Here is a 22443-nt window from a genome sequence, read left to right as displayed (position 1 = left end):
GACCATTCACCAAACCTTACAACTCTTCAAGAAGACCGATTATCGCCCAAGACAAATTAAGGCTGTTCACACCCACCCGATTATTCCTTTCACACAAAGGGCTGTTCGGTTTTGTTTGTTCACACATGTGTGGCTGTTCAAATCGGTTTGTTCACATTCTAAGACTATTGAAGTGCTCTAGGCAGCTCCTTAATCACATGAACATTCGCTGAATCAAGCAAAGAAAGATTAATTCCAAATTCAAGCATTTGGCCGAACCTATTGATGGCATTTCAGCTCCCAAACAATTCATTCAATTTTTCTATTGAATCAAGGCATCTAGAAGCTGGCCCTTACCGTTCTCCATGCACAAGAACTTCAAGGAAGCTTCATCAAAAATTTTGGAATTTTCAGCAACCATTTAGCTACCTCAAGAGCCTATTTGGCTATCCCTTGCATTCACTATAAATTGTGGCTTGTGTTACTTTGAAAAGAACTTTTTGGACTTTTGTTAATGTTATGCTGCCGAATTTGTTAGGCAAAACTTTTCTCAAATTTCGTTCAAAGATTCGATTGGCTTCCTAGCGTTCTAGTGTGTCAACCGTTGTTCTTTGTCGAAACCGAACTTATCACTACTTGTAGTGTGGCATTCAAACATACCGAGTTCCTATCTTGTTAGATAGTGGGTCGAGGTTTTCCTTTACCAGTTCCAAACCAAACTAAAAGAGCTTATAAACAACGGGTCGATACCAAATCGGTATTGGTTCTTGTTTGCACTTTTTGTTCAACCCCATTTCTCCATTTACCAATTGTACCTAAACCGACCATTCCATTCGTACCATTTCATAATGCCATTTCGTTCTTACCCTTCATACCATTACGTCCATTTCTTCAATTCCCCCTTATCTAATTGTTCCAATTCATTCATCCACACCTATTCGGACTTTAAACCCGAACTTTCAAATTCCTCTTACCTATTCAAATTCGAACCCAGAACCAAAATCCTTCTTTCCTTCATCCGACCCTTTTTTTTAATTAAACCTAACGTAACTTCTTGTTGACGATCGGGCACATTAATACGACTCGACTCTTTCGAGGCGGATCGTATCATCTGGTATCAGAGCCACTAAAACGAGAAGTTCGTGTGATGAAATCATTCACGAGCTAGTCCAAGTGTATGCAAGTAAGTAGGATCCGAAAAAAAGTATAGAAAAAAAATTTCGTATACCGAAGTGTTCTCATTTTGATTGGTTTGTTGCTGTTATTATAAAAGCAAAATTCTACGCAGCCGAAAAAAAATTGTGTACAAAAGTGCTTCTATTGTATTTAGTTTGCTGATATAGTACCAAAAAAAAAGTTATACAAGTTTAAAAAAAAATTTGAAAAAAAAAGTGTGATTTATCCAATTCAATTGTTATTTGATCGTCAAGCTTTGATTTGATATAGTTCCCGATCCATCTTCTATTCTACTCTTCCTAATACGCCACACTTTTAACCCAATTCCCTATTCTTTCAGCCTACCCGAAATCGAATACATCAATCACTTGTTACCCCTTTTGAACCGACCACCTAGACCAAGGACTAAGCCTTAACAAATTTGCTTACGAAATCTCGAGAAAAGGTTAAGAGAGGTAAAAGGCATGAGAGTTGTAAGTGCAACAGAGTGGAGGTAAAAGCCTAATCTCGAGTGTAAACACGAGTGTGAGAGAAACATCTTCTTTTCCTTTTTGAGAGATTGTGAGGTTTTGTGGTGAGGTTTACTTTAACAAAGTTTTAATGTCACAAGAGTCAGATCACAACATGGAAGATCGTCTGGCAAGACAACCCGTTCGCAACGTCCCCGACTTAAACATGCAAGCCTTATTACGAGAAATGGAGCGACTCCTAGATCGAAGGCTCAATCCCATCGAAGACCGTTTGTTCCAAGTTGAAACGAATGGCCAACGTGAAAGAACACCCGAGGGGGTTAGACCAAGACGGGAGAGGCCAAATCAGAATCGGGGAAGACGAAGGGTCCAAGACGATGAAGCAAACAACCTTAGTGATCTTGAAAGTGAACAAGAGTCTAATGCTAGTGATCGACGTAGGCAACACCGACAACGAGATCGAAGACGCGAAGATGATGATCTCAAGAACATTAAACTTTCTATCCCACCGTTTCAAGGTAGATCGGATCCGAAGGCCTATCTTGAGTGGGAAAAAAAGATAGAGTTGGTGTTCGATTGTCACAATTACTCCGAGAATAAAAAGGTGAAACTAGCAGCAATAGAGTTTTCGGACTACGCCATGATTTGGTGGGAACAACTAACCACTAGTCTAAGGCGTAACGGTGAAAGTCCTATCTCTACATGGACTGAAATAAAGGCGGTGATGAGGCGATGATTTATCCCTGCGTACTACCACCGGGAGTTGCACCAAAAACTCCAAAATCTCACACAAGGGTCCAAAAGTGTCGAGGATTACTACAAAGAGATGGAAATTGCGATGATTCGAGCGGATGTCCAAGAAGATCTCGAAGCAACGATGGTGCGATTCCTGGCTGGTCTAAATCGAGATATAGCAAACGTAGTGGAATTACAACACTACATTGAAGTGGTTGATATGGTTCATATGACCATCAAGGTGGAAAGACAACTCAAGAGAAAAGGCCCAAGTTGAGGGTTTCCCACTTCCAACCCTTCAAAGTGGAGCCAAGGATCAAGTAAAGGACCTGCCAATCCTCGAGGGAAGGAGACCACGGTACCTCCAAAAACCAACAAGCCCATCGCCGAAGTGAACAAAGGCAAGGCACCCGAATCATCATACAATCAAAATCGGGATATTAAGTGTTTTAAGTGTCTCAGAAGAGGCCACATAGCAAGCCAATGCCCAAATCGAAGGACCATGGTATTGCGAGTCGATGGCGAGATCGAAACGAAGGATGAGGAGGAGAAAGAATCTGAATCAGCTTCCGAAGTCGAGGAGGACGTGGAACAACCCATGGAAGGAGAACTAGTTGTTGTAAAATGAAGTCTAAGTCTCCAAGGCGCAGAGAATAATCTACAACGAGAGAATATCTTCCACACTCGGTGCCAAGTCGGAGGCAAAGTCTGTAGCGTTATTATCGACGGAGGCAGCTGTACCAATGTAGCAAGTACCATGATGGTTGAAAGACTTGGTTTGCCTACTACCAAGCATCTGAGCCCCTACAAACTTCAATGGCTTAATGACGGAGGAGAGCTTAAGGTAACGAAGCAAGTACTTGTCTCTTTCAACATCGGCAAATATTTGGATGAAGTTCTTTGTGACGTCGTACCGATGCATGCGGGGCATTTGTTACTTGGCCGACCGTGGCAGTTTGATAGATGAGTTCAACACGACGGGTATACCAACCGATATACATTCAAATTCATGGGAAAGAATGTGACGTTGGTGCCGTTGACTCCCAAACAAGTGTATGAAGACCAAATCAAGTTAAAAGCTTCTATTGAGAAAATGAGAGAAAAAGAAAAAGAAAGTTGTAAAAAAATAAAGGAAGAGAAAAATAAGAAAAAGAAAACAAAAGAGAGTGACAAGAAAAATATCCAAGAAAAAGAAGAAAAAGAAAAGAAAATCGAGAAAATGAGTGTTTTTGCAAGAGTTAGTGATGTGAGGAAGGCTTTGGTGATGAATCGAACTGTTCTTGTACTTTTGTACAAGGAAGCATTAATTTCTACTAACGATTTACCCGATACCCTACCCCCTCCTATTTTGTCTTTGTTGCAGGATTTCCAGGATGTTTTTTCGGAAGAAGCCCCGAGTGGTCTTCCACCACTTCGTGGAATTGAGCATCAAATTGATTTCGTGCCGGGAGCGGTTATTCCAAATCGACCTGCTTACCGAGCCAATCCGGAGGAGACCAAAGAGTTACAAAGACAAGTCAATGAACTGATGGAAAAAGGCTACATTCACGAGAGCCTAAGTCCCTGTGCTGTTCCCGTATTATTGGTACCGAAAAAGGACGGAACATGGCGCATGTGTGTGGATTGCCGAGCCGTTAACAGGATAACGATCAAATACTGTCATCCCATTCCTCGCTTAGATGACATGTTAGATGAGCTTAGTGGGGACAAAGTGTTCTCAAAAATCGATTTGAAGAGTGGCTACCACCAAATTCGAATACGAGAAGGAGATGAATGGAAAACGGCATTCAAGACCAAGCACGGACTATACGAATGGTTGGTTATGCCTTTTGGCCTTACCAACGCTCCAAGTACATTCATGAGACTAATGAACCATGTCTTAAGGCCTTTCATCGGTAAGTTTTGTATGGTATATTTCGACGATATATTGATTTACAGCAAATCTATGGAAGAGCATGTAAGTCATCTCAAATCTGTTTTAGAAGTTTTGCGAAAAGAGACCTTATATGCTAATTTAAAGGAATGTTCTTTTTATTCTAACAAAACTATTTTTCTAGGATTTGTAGTTAGTACGGATGGTCTCGAGGTAGACCAAGAGAAGATTAAGGCCATACGAGATTGGCCAAGGCCTACGAGCGTTACGCAAGTTCGAAGTTTCCATGGCCTAGCAAGTTTCTACCGACGATTCGTTTCGAATTTTAGCACTATTGCTTCTCCACTTACGAGTGTTATTAAGAAAAATTCTTCTTTTATTTGAAACGATGAACAAGAGAAATCATTTATAAAAATCAAAGATTGTCTCACTAACGCTCCTTTGCTTGCCCTTCCAAATTTCTCGAAGACTTTTGAGATCGAGTGCGATGCTTCGGGCATTGGAATCGGGGCCGTGTTGACACAAGACGGAAGTCCTGTGGCTTACTTTAGTGAAAAACTCTATGGAGCCGTACTCAACTATCCGGCGTATGATAAAGAGATGTACCCACTCATACGAGCCCTTGAGACATGGCAACATTACTTGTGGCCTAAGGAATTCGTTATTCACTCTGATCATGAAGCCTTGAAGCACATCAAAGGCCAACATAAGTTGAACCGACGCCACGTGAAGTGGGTTGAATACCTTGAGTCGTTTCTGTATGTCATCAAATATAAGAAAGGTAAAGATAATATTGTGGCTGATGCGCTCTCAAGAAGGTATACTCTGTTATCATATTTGGATTCTAAGATTCTTGGTTTTACATTATTAAAAGATTCCTATGTAAACGATTTCGATTTTGGAGAGATATTTGTTTCTTGTGAGAAAGGTTCTTTTGAAAATTTTTATAGGTACGAGGGCTATCTTTTCTAAGAAGGTAAATTATGCATTCCTTGTGGATCTGTTCGAGACCTATTAGTGCATGAGGTGCATAGTGGTGGGCTTATGGGACACTTCGGAGTCAATAAGACACTAGCCACTCTCCATGAACATTTTTATTGGCCGTGGATACGAAAAGATGTGGAGCGAGTTTGCGAAAGGTGTATAGCTGCAAAAAGGTTAAATCAAAGGTTCAACCCCATGGCTTGTACACACCATTGCCCATTCCTGAAGCACCGTGGATTGACATCTCTATGGATTTTGTTCTCGGACTTCTGCGCACAAAAATGGGGAAGGATTCTATTTTTGTTGTTGTTGATAATTTTCAAAAATGTCTCATTTTATTGCCTGTACTAAGACTGACGATGCCGTTCATGTTGCGAACTTGTTTTTCAGGGATATCGTTAGACTACATGGCATTCCTCATACGATCATGTCGGACCGAGATGCAAAATTTTTAAGTCACTTTTGGAGGTCTTTATGGGGTAAATTAGGGACCAAACTTCTGCTTTCGACCACCTGCCACCCCCAAACCGATGGCCAAACGGAAGTTGTCAATAGAGTTCTATCTACTTTGCTTCGGGCCATCGTTCGGAAAAATTTGAAGACGTGGGAGGATTGTCTACCCCATATTGAGTTTGCGTATAATCGTTCTATCCATTCTGCGACTAAATTCTCCCTATTTGAAATTATTTATGGTTTTAATCCCTTGACTCCTTTAGATCTATTGCCTTTACCTATTGATCAGTTTGTCCATGTAGATACGAAGAAAAAAGCAGATTTTGTCAAGGATTTACATAGCAAGGTGAGGGCCAATATCGAGGCTAGGACTGAGTCCTATGTGTGTAATGCTGAACAAAGGCCGAAAGCAGTAGTTTTGAACCCGGAGATTGGGTGTGGGTTCATATCGAAAAGAAAGGTTTCACTCGTGAAAGTCGAAGTTATTGCCGAGAGGAGATGGGTCATTTCAAGTTTTGGAACGAATAAATGATAATTCTTATAAACTTGATCTTCCAGGTGAGTACAATGTAAGTGCTACCTTTAATGTAGCTGATCTCTCTTTCTATGATATAGGTGACGATTTGGGGGCAAATCGCTTCGAAGAGAGGGGGAATGATACAACCACACCTCCCGAGTTGTCGGCTGCCAATGAAGATCCTCTCGAATTGCCCGTAGGACCGATCACCTGAGCTCGAGCAAATAGATTCAAAGACGCAACAACAGCCTTAGTTGATAGAGTTTGGGGTGAAACCGTTGCTGGACGGGTAATCCACGAGCTTATGGGCCCCACACGGGTAAACCACACAGACGTGTGGAGAATATTGGGCCAGGCTGTGTAGTTTACACGGCCAAGGCCATTTTTGGGCTATGTGGGCCACACAGGCGTGTGGGCCCATATAGGCCCGCATTACGGGCCTTGGACCCATTTACACTATTTGACTGTTAAGGTTGCACGGATTGCCCAAGACGGTTGGTTGTAGACCTACTGTTGGGTCGGTAAGTATACCTAGACCCCCTTATGTGGTAAAATGACTATTTTCCCCTCATGAGGTAAAATGATTGTTTTGCCCTCATGAGGTAAAATGGTTGTTTTGCCCTCATGAGGTAAAATGATTGTTTTACCCTCATATGGTAAAATGGCTATTTTGCCCTTATGTGGTAAAACAATTGTTTTGCCATATGTGGTAAAATGACTATTTTGCCCTTATATGGTAAGATGACTGTTTTGCCCCTATGTGATGTATAGATATATATGTACAGGTATGACCATATTTTAGCATGCTATTTAAACTGTAATGGATACATGTATGATTTTAAGATATGGCATGACATGACTGAATGATGCATTGCATAGGGATGGGTTGTTATATGATTGGAGGAAGTGTATTGTACTGGCAGCTCTACTGCAAATCACTGATGACTCTAAGCTTATTATACTGGCAGCTCTACTGCAAATACTGTTTAGTGCCGCAACCGGTGCTATTTTTGGTGTGTAGGGATGGGTGGGTTGATTTTATCCCCACATGGTGTGTAGGGCTAGATAGAGTGGTGTGTAGAGGCTGGTTGGGTAGCATTTCTATTTGCATATCTGTATTGTTACTGTTACTGCATTGATTATTGTTACTGCAATGGGCCAAGGCCCAAACACATGACTATTTCTGTACCAAGATGGGCTAAAGCCCAAACTGATATTGTCACTATTCTAGAAAGGGCTTAGGCCCAAACTATGCTTGTTTTCTTATTGTTTGTTTATATGGGATTACACACTGAGTTTTCGTAAACTCACCCTTCTGCTTATCTGTGTAAGAAATCTTTATGCGGATCAGTGCTGCGAAGGACTCGAAGGTGGCCACACAACAACTTACGCTTCCATATTTGTCTTTTAAATTATAAGTAGCTTAATTTCGATATTTTTATGTAATAAGGCCTCTTTAAATTTTTAACGTTTAATTTGGGGTTTTATTTATATTGATTTATAACTACTAGCAGTAGGACACAGATTTTCAAAAGATAATTGTTCTTCAAAAACACCACGAATACGTAAAAGGTTTAAAGAGCTACCGCAAGATAACAACATTTTACAACTAAACGCTAGTATGCAACTGTTTTAAAAAGCTTCCGCTACAAACGAGATTTTGGAATTAATATAATTTTAAGGTAAATACTTTTGATAGTGACGTAAGTTTTAAAATCATATTTTAGATCACACAAAGAGGCTTAATAAAGATTGGGCTTTGCAAACGATATCATGCTTTATGAAAAACACTTCAATGTGACATCACCAGATTTGGCCATAATGTCCAGGCTGGGTTTGGGGTGTTACAACCTCCTTAAAGAAATTTTGACCTCGATATTTACCTATTTTGAAGAGGTGAGGATACTGAAGCTGAATCAAGTCTTCTAGCTCAAAAGTAGTCTCCTCGACACCACCAAATCACTTTGAATAAAGGAATTTGTTTTTGCCTCAAAATCTTAACCTCATGATCCAATATTCAAACAAGCTCCTCCTCAAATGTCTAATTTGGTACAACCTCGATCTCATCTGCTAGGACAACATGCGAGGGATCAGATCGATACCGTCTCAACATCATGACGTGAAACACATCATGGATACGATCCAACTCAAGAGGCAATTAAAGCTGGTATGCCATGGGACTAACTTTTTTAAGTACTCAATATACACTAATAAACCTAAGGCTTAACTTGCCCTTTTGATCGAACCTCAGAACCTTCTTCCATTGAAAGACCTGAAGGAAAACCCAATCTCCCACATTAAACTCAATGTCCTTACACTATAAGTCAACATACAAAATCTGCCTATCAGAAGTTACCTTCAATCTATCCCGAATTAACTGAATCTTATCCTCAATCTCCAAAACCAATTCTGGACCCATTAACTTCCTTTCACCCAATTCAGTCTAGTATAAAGGCGAACGACACCTACAACCATAAAGAGCCTTGTAAGGTACCATTTGGATACTTGACTGGAAGCTATTATTATAGGTGAACTCTGCCATTGATAGATACTCTTTCCAACTATCAATCACACAACTCCTAGCATATCCTCCATAATTTGAATGACCCTTTCCGATTAACCATCGGATTATAGATGAAAATTCGTATTGAAATCTAACTGAGTACCCAAAGCCTTGTGCAATTTCTTCCAAAACTAACACATAAATCAAGGATCCCGATCTAAAATAATCGACACTAGCACTCCATGCAATTTCACTATCTCAAAAATATAGAGTTATCGTTCCCACATCGAATCAAGTAATAAAGTTATAAGTGAGTACCGTTCCCATGAGGATTGGATTAGTATTACGATTGGATTAGTATTCTTTGTCTAAATTATCACAATTGAGTAGAAAAGATAAATGAATTGAATGATATTTTAAGAAATAACAATGAAATTAATATACTAAAAATGAAAGTAGTAAAATGTACTATCATAGATTGCAATTGCAACAAATCGAATAAAATCACTAAGGATTCTAGCAAGATTGGAATATTCATTATAAAGGCTGGGATTACTAATGAATTAGTTATAACCCAAGAATAATGCCATCGCAAAAATATGGTAACCTACTACTCAATTGGGTAACGTGGTCTACCTCTGTCAAAAGCATGACCTACAGCTACTCACTCCTAAGACACTATACATTTATAGGCTAAGAATTAGCAACCATGACTGAAGCACAATCTTTAAATCGTATAAGGTAAATCTCTATGTCTAGATTTTGCATGAGCATTTCACTCAACGCTCTCTTATATTACCCAATTTTGGTCCAAGCAACCTAACTCTGTCGATATTAAGTTACTTTCAAACTTATCAAGCATTTACAAATGCCCCAATAAGTATATAAATAGAAATAAACATTTGATAAAGTAGTAAAGTGAATCATATTCATCCATAAACATTAATCAAAGTAAAAACATCATCAAAAGTAATCCCCAGCTGTGTTAAGTTAGCTCATGACTAGGCTACGCAAATTTAAGTATTTTAATATCATCAATATCCCAAAATAACAGTTTAAATCAGCAGATTTAGAACAAATTGTAGAGGAAGAAATCTGGGTTCAGAACACAAATTCCCCCAACTTGGCTAATGGTGTGCGTCTTCACCCAAGCTCCAAATAGCTCAAATTACCCTCATTATCACAAAGAGACCTCTGTCGAAGCTCCGTATTTGCAATCAACCATACATTTTTTCTTTTATACTTGGGTCCTCCTCTAAGGTAAAAGCCGCTAGCCAATGATTGATTTTTCCTTAATTTTAAGGTGGATATTTTCCATTACACGTGCATCTGGGGGGAAACTGCTGAATGCTCTAATTGATGACTGGATATTTGTCATTTTCTTCCTTAGTATTCCCATACAATCTCTCATAATGCTTCAAAAAATCTCCATCCTTTGTTAAATTTCTTCCTCAAACTTGTCATTTAACCATCACAAAACCTTTCCACCAACAATTAAAAGTATAGATTCATTAAAGTAATCACCATCCCAAGTCTTTACATGCAATACTTGATTAACTAAAAATAATCATGAAATTACCTAAAATGAAACTAATTTTACTTAAGTACAAGCAGTTAACTAAGTCTAAAAGTGTGAATTATAACTCTTTTCAAGAGTTATCAAGAGCTTAGCTAGCTTCTGAAGAGAATAATCAGTGCAGAAAAGAATGAAATGGGCAGGCTTCATCAATCTATCCACTATGACCCAAACTGAATCTTTCTTAGTAGGTGTCAAAGGCAACCCACTAACAAAGTCCATTTTCACTCTCTCCCATTTTCATTGTAGAATTTGACCTCGGCTGGAGTAACCCTAATGAAAACTAATCCTCAGCTTTTACTGTAACAGCTCGGTTTAGACCCTAATCGGAACAGTGGTTTTGGGACCACAAATTTGAGTCAGAAAAATATTATATTATTATTTTCCGTGCTTATAGTATGTGAATTGATATGTGTGAAAATTTCGTGAATTAATTTTATTGTTTGAGTGTCCAATTTGATAAAAGGACTTAATCGCGTAAAATGAAAAGTGGCATGCTATATGTTAAATGTGCCTATTTGCTATAGCTTATTAAATGTGAGGTCCTTATGTTGTAAATGGACCCTTGGATTAATGCATGGACAAAGTTAGACATGAGTTAGTGGATTATTAATGTTATAATAAAGGTTAAAATTGGTAATTGATAATTATGTTATTATAATTAAAACAAAAGCTAAAATTTAGCTCATTTTCATTTCTTCTTAACTGAAATACAAAAGAAAAAGAAAGAAAAGACTAAGCTAGGGTTCAGCACTCATTTTGCTCAATTAAGGTACAAATTTTGTTTAGTTTTTTATTATTTCTACATTTTTTGTGATCGTTGCTTTGAGTACTAGCAAGCCCATGCCAAAATTTTTGAATGTGTTGATGATTTTGAAAGTTTTTGTTGGTGAATGCTTGAGTTTTTGAATGTTTAATGATGAATAATGAAATCTTGGTGCTTGATATACATGTTTTGTAAAGTGATTTTGAGTAAAAATGCATATTAGGGATTAATTTGTGAAAATATGAAAATTTAGGGTTAAATGTGTGAATAAATGAAAGATATGGGCTGTTAGAGACTATATGAAAATTTGGCTAAGCATGAGAAATGTGAAACTATGTGTATTTTGTGATTTTATGAGATAGGGACTAAAATGTCAAAATGTGAAATTTCAGGGGCGAAAGTGTAAAAATCCCTAATTATGTGTTTGTGGATTGAAATGAATAAATGTGTGATTAAATGAGTTAATTTTGAATTCATATAGATCGAGAAAGAAAGGAATCAAATTTGGATCGAGGAAAATCGAAGGTTATAGAGTAATCGATCAGATTCGTCCATTCCGAGTACGAGGTAAGTTCGTACGTGATAAATGAAGTTTCAATTATGTTTTTAATGCTTTAATAATGCATAAATTGTATATTTGTGACTATGACTGTGTACAATGACAAGTTTTCGATATTTGGCACTTAGTGTGTGAATTGAAATAGCTTTGGTTTTATGTGGCACTAATGTGCGATACCGAGTTAGCTTCGATTCAATGTGATGACACTAAGTGTGCGATATCATTATACTTTCGGCTAAACATTTATGCACTAAGTGTACGAGTTCTTAAAGCATTGAAAGATTCTGAACGATTTAACGTATTGAACAAAGAGGTGAGGATGAAATAAATAAATATGGGAAAATACAGGTACGTACAATACCTATGTGGTAGTTGATACTATGTGTATACATGATAAATGGTTATGGATTAGAATTGAATGAAGAGATAAGAACTATTAAGTGTTTATTAGTTGAGGATTTAGATAATATAAACTATTGAGTATTTTTGGTACGAACTTACTAAGCTATGAAGCTTACTGTGTGTTATTTGTTTGTGTTTTATAGATTATTGAAGCTAGTACAGACTCGGGGATCATCGGGAATACGTCATCACACTATCAATTATCTCGTTGACATTTTGGTAACCTTGTATAAATGGTATATGGCATGTATAGGCTAGTGATATTTTGGTATATTTTGAGTCATGATGTTAGCCATGAGATTTGGCTTGTAAATTTGGTATGTATAGCCATTAAAGTTGGCTTGAATTAAGTGTTTGGTAAGTTATATGATGTATATAATGCTTATGTGATGGATTAGTTATGGGATTTGGAAATGGAAAGTTTTATGGCATATAATAGGTGTTAAGATGATGATGAAATGCATTTAGAAGTTATGCAATCTAGATGATTTTAGTATATTTAAATGACATGTTTTGGTTATGGAATTGAGTAATTGAGATGGTTATGTATAGATGACATGATATGTGCACATATTTTTTGGTTTTTGGTTGTTTATAAATGTCATGAAATGGTACTATTTTAGGTTGATTGATATGCATGTGAAAAGGGCAGCAGAATTGGCTTTTCAAATAGCCTATTTTTTTCCACACGGGCAGAGACACGGGCGTGTTTCTCAGCCGTGTGTGACACACGGACATGTTAAACTGCCGTGTGACCCCTGGGGTAGTCCTACAATTTAAAGTCAGTCTCGAGCATGGCTTAGACACACGGGCGTGTCTGGTGGCCGTGTGAGGCACACAACCTTGGCACATGGGCGTGTGTGGCCATTTCGAAGGGTACACGGGCTAGACACACGGGCATGTGGTTATCCGTGTGATCCAAGTCAATTTCGACCACGGCCAAGGCACACGAGCATGTTTTCGGCCATGTGGTACAAGTCAATATGTATGGCCTATTTTCACACGACCTGCGCCACGGGCATGTCAGGTGGCCGTGTGAGGCACACGGGCTGTTCACATGGGCGTGTGACCTATGATTTCATAAAATTTTTCTAAGTGTTTGGAAATTTTTATATGTGATCGGTTTAGTCCCCGAACCACTCTTAAGCATGTTTTAAGGTCTTATAGGGCGTAAGGGACATCGTGAATGAATTTTGTTTATGATTATATAAATGTATGTGAATGAGATATATTATCCAATACTACCATGTAACCCTATTCTGGCGTCGGATACGAGTTAGGGGTGTTACATTTACTTGTTGGTAAGTCAAACATTTTGACACCAACTTTGTTACTTCCCATTTAAGACCCAACCAGCAATACACTTATCTTAAATCATGATACATTTTAGTACTACCAAGATGCATAGCATAAGGCCTACTATGATACAAACTCAGTTCAGTGTTGATTCGAGTCGTTTAGATTGGCCGATTGTGAAATTAAGTAAGGCTTGGATTGTTTTTGAAATAAATTGGAAGAGGTTAAGAAATAGGTTCAAACAAAGGTAACAAAGATGGTTTAGGTGAAAGATGGATGAGGATCGGCTAAGGGCTAAGATAGAACCAACAGTATAGGAAATTGTTTACTCGAGTCTTAAACAACTCATAAGTGAAAATGGTTGGGAATATAGCAAAGAAACCTTGACCCACTATCTAGCTAGATAGAAACCAGAGGTATGTTGAATCCCACACTTAAAAGTGATAAGTTCGATAAACAAGGATGGGAATGATGCCACAAGACTTAGCTTGATAAGTCAGATCAGTCTAGAGAAAACAAAGAGATTTGAATTCTCACAAGTATCAAATAATTCATAAATTGAGAAAAATTTGTCTAACCTAAAACAATGTTTTCTTGCAAACTATTTATAGGGATTTTTATGACTATTCGAATGCCTATGTGAGACCTTTTAACTTCAGCATTTAACTAAGGTTATTACAAGCATTAATTTTGTTTTAAACTCATATAGGGAAGCCAATAGTTATGTCTCTTCACTTGATTCTGATGTAGATGAAAAGGCATGTCTCTTCACTTTATTGATGACTTAATGAACCCTTAATGTGTTGTTTGGTGTCCCTTCATCTCCCTTAAACTGAAGGTCAAAAGACTTGTGCGTTCATCTCTTTAATTGGCTCATTAACTAGCTTTGAATGCTTTAAAACTGAACAGATTTGAAGAGACACTCTTGGACCGTTTGAACAGCCACCATGATGATCTTTAAAGGCTTGAAAATCATCCAAACTTGAAAAGTCAATTAGCCATATGAATAGCCACCTACAAGGTAGATAATTAAGCATTAAAGACACTCATAAGAATCAGCACACTATAAACACTCATACACAAATTTATTAATGAACATGCAACTCAAATCACCTTATTTAAAATAAAAATAAACACACTTTAATTTATGCAGTAAAAAGTAACAGCCAAATTAAATAACATACTTATATAAACAAACTCAAAAATATTTAACAACTAAGATGCTTCAATGCATGGTTTAAAATGTAAAGTAAATGAACAAATGAGTTACTTATTGCATGACTTAGTTTAATGATGCAGACTTTAACTAACATGGGAGTTACATAATGCATGTCATAATTTATTATGCAAACTTAACTAACATGAGAGTTACATAATGCACAACTTTATTAAATGCAGAACACATATTAATGATGTTCAAACTATGACATAATTAAAGACAAACTAAAGTAACTAAAGTAACTAAAATGAATAATTCAAAGTCCTTATTGTAACATCCCGAATTAGGGCCTAGTCAGAACAGTGGTTTCGAAACCACAAATCTAAAATAGAAATAATTATTTTATGATTTTTATGAAGTCTATAATATGAATGCATGCTTATGTGAAAGTTTTATGAAGAAATTCCATGCATAAAATGCCTAATTGAATTTTAGGGACCAAATTGAATAAGATACAAAACTTGCATTCTAGAAGCTTTATGCATGAAATTTCTTTGGATTATGAATTAGAGGGTCCTAATTAGCAATTTGACCAATTTCTAAAAGTTTGGATAAAAATGGACATGTATAAGAAAATTTGAAGGAAAAGCATTAAGGGTATTTTGGTGATGCGAATCCGGTCGCATCACGTTTCGACACAACTTGCCGACCTTAGAATTGGCCTAAACTTGAAGGGCCCAAGTGCAAGATGAAACATCTCATAGGCCTGATTGATACGAACCACCTCGGGGAGAGTCGAGTCGTATGCGAGTTTGCTCGATCGTCTACGAGAAAGTATCGTTCGGTTTGTTCAAAAAGGATGTTTCTAAATAAATTATACGGAAGCTATTCAAGGGGTTCAAATGAAGGGTTTAAAAAATATGAATATTAAGGTTCGGTTTAAAGTAAATGAAAGAATGGAAAGAAGGAACTCAAAAGTAAGCACGAACCAATATTAGAAAATATCGACCCAAATGCTTATAGGCTTTCAAGCGAAAATGAAAATAATAGAACCTCGACCCACTACTTAGCAAAGTAGGAACCTCGGTATAAGGGTGAAAGAAACAGGGTTGACGCCACTACTAGGTAGATAAGTCAACAAAGTCTCAAACAAAGTTTAGAGAAGAAAATTCTCACAAGATTAAATTCAATAAAAAATTTGGCAAAAAGTCCCTTACAATTGAAAGAAAACAAATACTTATAGGCACATAGATGACCATTCAAATTCGGCATCTAGGTGTTCACACAATAATAAAAACGTTCACACTAATGTATTAAAATAGTTCATAAATTTGGCAGATTCATGAACTAGTCGAATGGACACTTTCTTTCCCCTAAGTGTGTGCATGAATGCTTAATCATAAAGAAAGGCTTCAAGTGACTTGTATGTGCACCAAAGGTTGCATTCACCTCCTTGGGACGTTCATGCACTTGTATGGAACATGTATCCTCATAATTAAACTCTTTAATAGCATGTAGGTTCATAAATGGCAGCATGAACCTAGTAAATTCGTTCTCCCCTTTGTGCATACACTTAATTCAATCAATGTGTTGAATTATTGAGTTAATTCCTTCCTTTGGACGTTCTTGAACCCATCCATGCATATGTAGTAGCTTATAGGTCAATTCAAAGTGTGAACAGCTACTTCTTGGCCGAATAAGTGCCTTGGAAAGTTAGGAGACAGCCACCATACATGCACTTAAGCCATTCATGCATTCTATCATCCCATGCATTTGATCCATTCATGGACTAGCCTTTAATGTCCATACATGCATTCGACACATGCATGAATTTGTAGAAACATTGCATCTAGCCATACATGCACCAGCATTTAATACTTCTTCATTCATGAGTGTGGAATGCCCAAAAGAGATGTTTCTTCATCCATACATTGTGCCGTCCAAAGGGATGTACCTACATGAGATAAACAAGTCATTAAGATATCTCATGGACACTCATAAATTCGGCATGATGTGAACACATTAATGTCATGCATTAATTCAGCTATGTGAACATAATCAATTTATGTAATGACTATGGCATATTAATAACAAATATTAATATAAGACAAGTTTAATGCTTAAATAAATATGTGCAAATTTTTATTTAATGCATTAAAGACAAAACCGAGTTTAAGCTAAAATGAGCTAACCGTTACAATTAGAGGCTGGTACAAATTAAATAAAGTGGATTTTCAAGTCATTTTCCATTACAAAGCAAGGGGGCTGTTACAAAGAAGATTTATACATCATTTAAAGGAGGTTTAAGGAGCATTATATCATCCAATTTAATTTCGGCAACAACCTTTTCCACTACTAGCCGTTTTTTTTCCATTTCAAAGGTTATTTCAAGCATTCAAACACCATTAAGAAGCAGGTTAAGAAGTTGGTGTCCATTTGGCTGACCAAGGGCTAACTCAAGAGTCATTTTTCAGGCAATTAAAGTCATTCATTCAGCTGAATTGAAGTGAATTCAAGGATAGAGCTATTTGGCTCAAGAATGTGAAAAGACTTGAGTTTAATTTCAGCTTTTAATTGGCACATTAAGTTGAATGTTTGTGACTATTTAGCTAGTCTATTCTAGCACTATAAATAGGTGAAATTAGCCTTTGTAAAGAGACTTTTAATGAATATATATGAAATATTTGAATTGTGAGTTATCCAATTCTCCTTGTTCTTATGGAATTGATTAGATTTATCAAGCTTAGCTTGTGACGTCTATCCTTTCCATGTTATTGAGCTTACCACTTTCAAAGTGTGGCGTTCATTTATACCGAGGTTCCTATCATTCTTGATAGTGGATCGAGATTCATTTATATCGAGGTTCCTATCATCCTTGATAGTGGGTCGAGGTTCATCATATACCAGGGTTCCTATCATTCTTGATAGTGGGTCGAGGTCTTTTCTTTGCTGTTTTCCTTAAAACTGAAATCATCTAAGAGCCATTTGGGATTCGGGTCAACAATCAAGTATTGTTGGTTCATTTTTGGCCTTAGTAAATTTTCCCATCATTTTTTTTGTTAACCTCTTTGCTGTTTGTTTTAAAACCTTTTCCTTTCTTTCTCCAAGCCTTTTATTTGTTTAAACCTTGTTTGTTTTGAAATGTTAAACTCTTACTTAAATTCACGATTGGGCAACATTACGACTTGAATCATCCTGAGGCGAGTTCGTATCATTTGGTCATTTGGTAATAAAAGAATAAAAAGGGAAAATAAGTCAAAATTGGTATCCATCTTCTTCTCCCATTGCCAAAAATTGCAAGACACCATAGCTAAGGTTTTTTTCAACATTTCAAGCTTGATTGTAAGTTAATCCTAGCCCCATTTTTAATGTCCTCTGTAATTTTGAAATGTTTGAAGCATGATCTATCCATTTCTAGCTATATTTTGAGTTAGGGTTTATGTATGCAAAATGTACCCATGTGAGACATGCATGTATTTTGATGATTTATGGAGGAATATGAGGGTTTAGTGTATGATAAACATCTTTTTTTAGGTGATTTTTCATGAAAACACCTAAAAAGGACCTTTTTGTAAAAGTTGTAAAATAAGTGGTTAAAAATCTGATTTGAAAGAAAATATGGGTTGATATGAGCATAGTAAATCTTCGGCTAAATATGGGCTGATATGAGCATAGTAAAGGTTTGGCTAGCTTGGGAAACCAAGAAAATGAACACATTTCATTTTACGAGCCTAGGGACTAAGTTGTAATTATGTGAAAGTTTAGGGGCAAAATTGTAAATTATGGACTATTTTGAACAATGTTATGATTAAATAAGTTGAATTTGCTATTATAGATCAAGAAAAATAGAGTTCGGACCTAGACCGGGGAAAGAACAAGATTTTAGACTAAATCGTATAAATTATCCATATTTTGTACCGAGGTAAGTTCGTACGTCAATAATAATGCAATGTTAAACTTGAGTGTTAATGCTTGATATTACATGAATTGTAAGTCATGTGTAAATAATGCAATGATATATCATGTTTTTAATATTTCGTCAACGTACGAGTTTATATGATTACTTACTGTCAAGTGTATGAACAACGTTGTAATCATGAGCTCGAGATTGTGAATGAATTCACGAACATGAGAAATCAAGAAAACCCCGTTTGAACCTTAAGAATAGTTTAGGATACAATGTGACATGTCACTAGGAACTATGTGGATATGAGCTCATGAATATGTGTGTATCTATGATATGTGAATCCAGATGCTAGTCTTGTACGTTCTACCGGTGGCTAGGTAGCCCAACATGTGTTGTGAGTACCTATCAGCTTGTGTGAGCAGCCCGAGTAGTTACATCTTGACTGTCAGCTTGTGTGAGTAGGCCCGTGATTAGCTCGTGAGCGAGCAATATGTGAATGTGATATGAGATAGCATATGGCTACATTTGATGAACTATGTGCAAGTCTTCTGTGTATCCAATAATATTCTGAGTGTTCAACGGGTAAACTTGTGAGTTAATTGACAAGTAAATCAATGAAGTGAGAATATGACAGTGTGATTTGAATTGGTATAGGTATGTATGGTAAGCCCATATGAATGAGCTCGATATGTGATGAATGTTTGGTAAGATTGAAAATGTGTAAGTTATGTTTACAAATTTGAGTTATATCTATGAATTCATGATAACACTTAAGTAAATCTATGTTACGTCATAAATGTTTATATATAACTATGGTCATGTGGTTGTTTATTTGCATGTGAACTTACTAAGCTTTATGCTTACTCCCTTCTCTTTCTTACTTTCTTATAGTATCGCCAAGCCAACTCGGGGAACGAAAGATGTCGGAGGCTCGATCACACTATCAACTAGACATTTGGGGTATAGTTAGTCTCAATATTTTGAGTATGGCATGTATAGGGACTTGGTATTTTTGTCATATGTCATATTGGTCTAGTCAAATGTGTTGGCTTATTAAAATATTTTATTTATTTTGTATATGGAAATGTGATATGGTCCATACTGATCATTTGGGTTGTAACCCTAATTAATTATACATGCATGCAATGTTTTATGTTTGATGTGTTTGTTTGTGGATGAGACGTAAGATGAATGGTACATGTGCTAAGTGAATAAATCATGGTTAATAAGTATGCTCAACTATGGTGTAATTAGGTAAATTAAATAGTAGGGTTTAGCATAATGAATGAGTATGAAATTGGTGTGGAATGCCATATAAAAACATGATGTTTTGGATAAGTGACATGTTGTCATTACCAGGTTGCATGCCATCTTAGATGAATAAGTAATTTGAGCATTTAAGGGTGACAAATGGCTTGGAAAATAGCCTAAAAATTTGTCCACACGAGTAGACACACGGGCTTGTGTCTAGGCCATGTGTGACACACGGTCTGCCCCATGGGCATGCAGTTAGACCGTGTGTCCCCTGCACCCTAATTAATGCAAACGGAATGCCCAGTAGTAAACACACGGGCAGAGACACGGCCGTGTGTCTCAGCCGTGTAGAGAACACGGCCTAAGGATACGGGCGTGTGACTTGGCTGTGTGACCGTAATTGTATGATGATGTCATAGTTAGAGAGTTACACGGGTTGAGGACACGGGAGTGTCCCAAGTCACACGAGCATGTGTAACCCCACGACCCACCCACATGGACGTGTGACTCCCCAAAGTAGGAAATTCTTCTAAGTTTTCCTAAAATTTTCTAAAGTCATCGGTTTAGTCCCAAATCACCTTTGATGTATGTTTAGGGCATCGTAGGCCCTTATAAGGGACGATTTGCACAAAATTGAAAAGTTTTAAAATTGAATGAAATTTTATGGTCGGTTACACGTAAATGCTTATATTTTAATCTGGTAATACCTCGAACCTTGTCCTGGTGTCAGATACAGGTAAGGAGTGTTACATTTAGTGGTATCAGAGCTACGGTTTAGCTGATTCTTGGACTAACGTATCATGTGTACGAGTCTAGCTATACATGCCATACATATATTATGATAGTGTGATGACTCCTAATGATTTTAAAATGTGTTTTCATATAGTCAATGGATCTCGGTAGCGCAGTGGCGGATGATGTCAAAAGTAATGCACCTGCACCCGCTGAAGGGGTGGCACTGTCTGATAGTAGACCCCCTACAGTTAGTCGAGGAGAAGGAGGTAGAGAAGCCTTTCTCCACATAACGGATGCTTGGTATACGGAGTTTATTCGAATAAACCCAAACACTCAACACCCTCCACCCCCACCAATCCCTTAACCTATCCTTGTAGCACCTCTAGTTATGGACTTTACGAGACTAAGTAGACCTCCAGTGGATAAGATTCAAAAACAAAGAGCTAAAGAGTTCCGAGCTAGTAAAGATGATGACCTTGAGAGGGTAGAGTTCTGGCTCGAGAATACCATTAGGGTGTTTGATGAATTATCATGCACATCGGAGGAATACATGAAATGTGTTGTGTCCCTCTTGAGAGATTCAGCCTACCAGTGGTGGAATACCCTTGTGTCAGTGGTACCAAGGGAGAGAGTTAATTGGGAGTTCTTCCAAGAAGAATTCCGTAAGAAGTACATTAGCCAAAGATTTATTGACCAAAAAAGGAAGGAATTCCTTGAGTTAAAGCAGGGCCGAATGTCAGTAACGAAATATGAGCGCGAATTCATGAGGCTGAGCAAATACGCTTAAGAATGTGTATTGACTGAGGCCATCATGTGCCAAAGATTTGAAGATGGATTAAACGAAGACATCTGGTTGTTGGTGGGTGTACTTGAACTGAGAGAATTTGTTGTGCTCGTGAAGAGAGCTTGTAAAGTCGAGGAATTGGCTAAAGAGAAGAGAAAAGCAAAATTAGAGTTTCAAGATTCAAAGAAAAGACGGATGGGTAACTCGATCGAGTGTTTCGGCTGGGTTTTCAACCAGGAACCATGGGAAACAGTATTTGGGTCATAAGACCCAGACTACCTCGATAGCGAGTATGGGTAATGCTTGACCTAATAGACCTAAGTGCCAACATTGTCGCAGACGTCACCTCGGTGAATACTAGATGAATAGTCGGCCATGTTTTAAGTGCGGTTCACATGACCATTTTATCAAGGATTGTCTTGAAATGGTTGAAAAGGAAAATTTTCAGAGTGTGAGGTCGGGCAATACTACTTCTAGAGGAAGACCATAGAAGAATCCGGGAAATGGAGCGAGTAGCAAGGGTGCACCTAGAGAACCAGCTGGGAGACCTGAGGGAAGAGCACCTGCGAGGACTTACACCATTCACACTCGCGAAGAGGCTTCATCCCCTGATGTGATTACGGGTACTTTTTCTCTCTATGATACTTATGTTGTTGCTTTGATTGATCCGGGATCTACCCATTCATGTGTGAAACTGGCACCTAGTATGAATATTCCCGTCGAGTCTACAGAATTCGTGATAAAAGTGTCAAACCCTCTAGGCAAGCATGTGATACTTGACCAAGTATGTAGGAACTGCCCTTTAATGATTAAAGGTCATTGTTTTCCAACTAATCTCATGTTTTTGCTGATTGATGAATTTGATAGAATACTCGATATAGATTGGTTGACCATGTATGATGTAGTGGTAGACTGTAGAAAGAAAATTATTGAATTGAAATGTGAAAATGGTGATTTCCTTTGGGTTGAATCAGATGAATCGAATAGCTTGCCTGTAGTAATTTTTTCTATGACTACTCAGAGATATATGAGAAAAGGTTATGAAGCATATCTTGCCTTTGTGTTGAATACGAAGGAGTCTGAATTGAAAATTGAGTCAGTACCGGTAGTATGTGAATATCCAAATGTATTTCCAGAAGAGATGCTCAGATTGCCTCCAGATGTATTTAAGTTAGGTATTGAATTAATTCCAGGCACTGCACCTATCTCGATCGCTCTGTATAGGATGGCTCCAATGGAGTTAAAGGAGTTGAAAGTTTAGTTACAAAAGTTGACGGACAAAGGTTTTGCAAGACCCAATTATTCTCTGTGGGGT

At 37.5% G+C, this 22443-nt stretch overlaps 1 pseudogene; it reads left to right on the top strand.

Moving 5' to 3' along the window:
• Positions 1–1779: 1779 nt before the first annotated feature.
• Positions 1780–20708, top strand: LOC128290573 (uncharacterized; annotated as a pseudogene).
• The last annotated feature ends 1735 nt before the right edge of the window (positions 20709–22443 follow it).

Source organism: Gossypium arboreum, chromosome 3, assembly GCF_025698485.1.
Source record: "Gossypium arboreum isolate Shixiya-1 chromosome 3, ASM2569848v2, whole genome shotgun sequence".
In the NCBI taxonomy this organism is placed as follows: domain Eukaryota; kingdom Viridiplantae; phylum Streptophyta; class Magnoliopsida; order Malvales; family Malvaceae; genus Gossypium; species Gossypium arboreum.
Note: the sequence above shows the minus strand (reverse complement) of the source record. Positions and strands in the feature narration are given on the sequence as shown.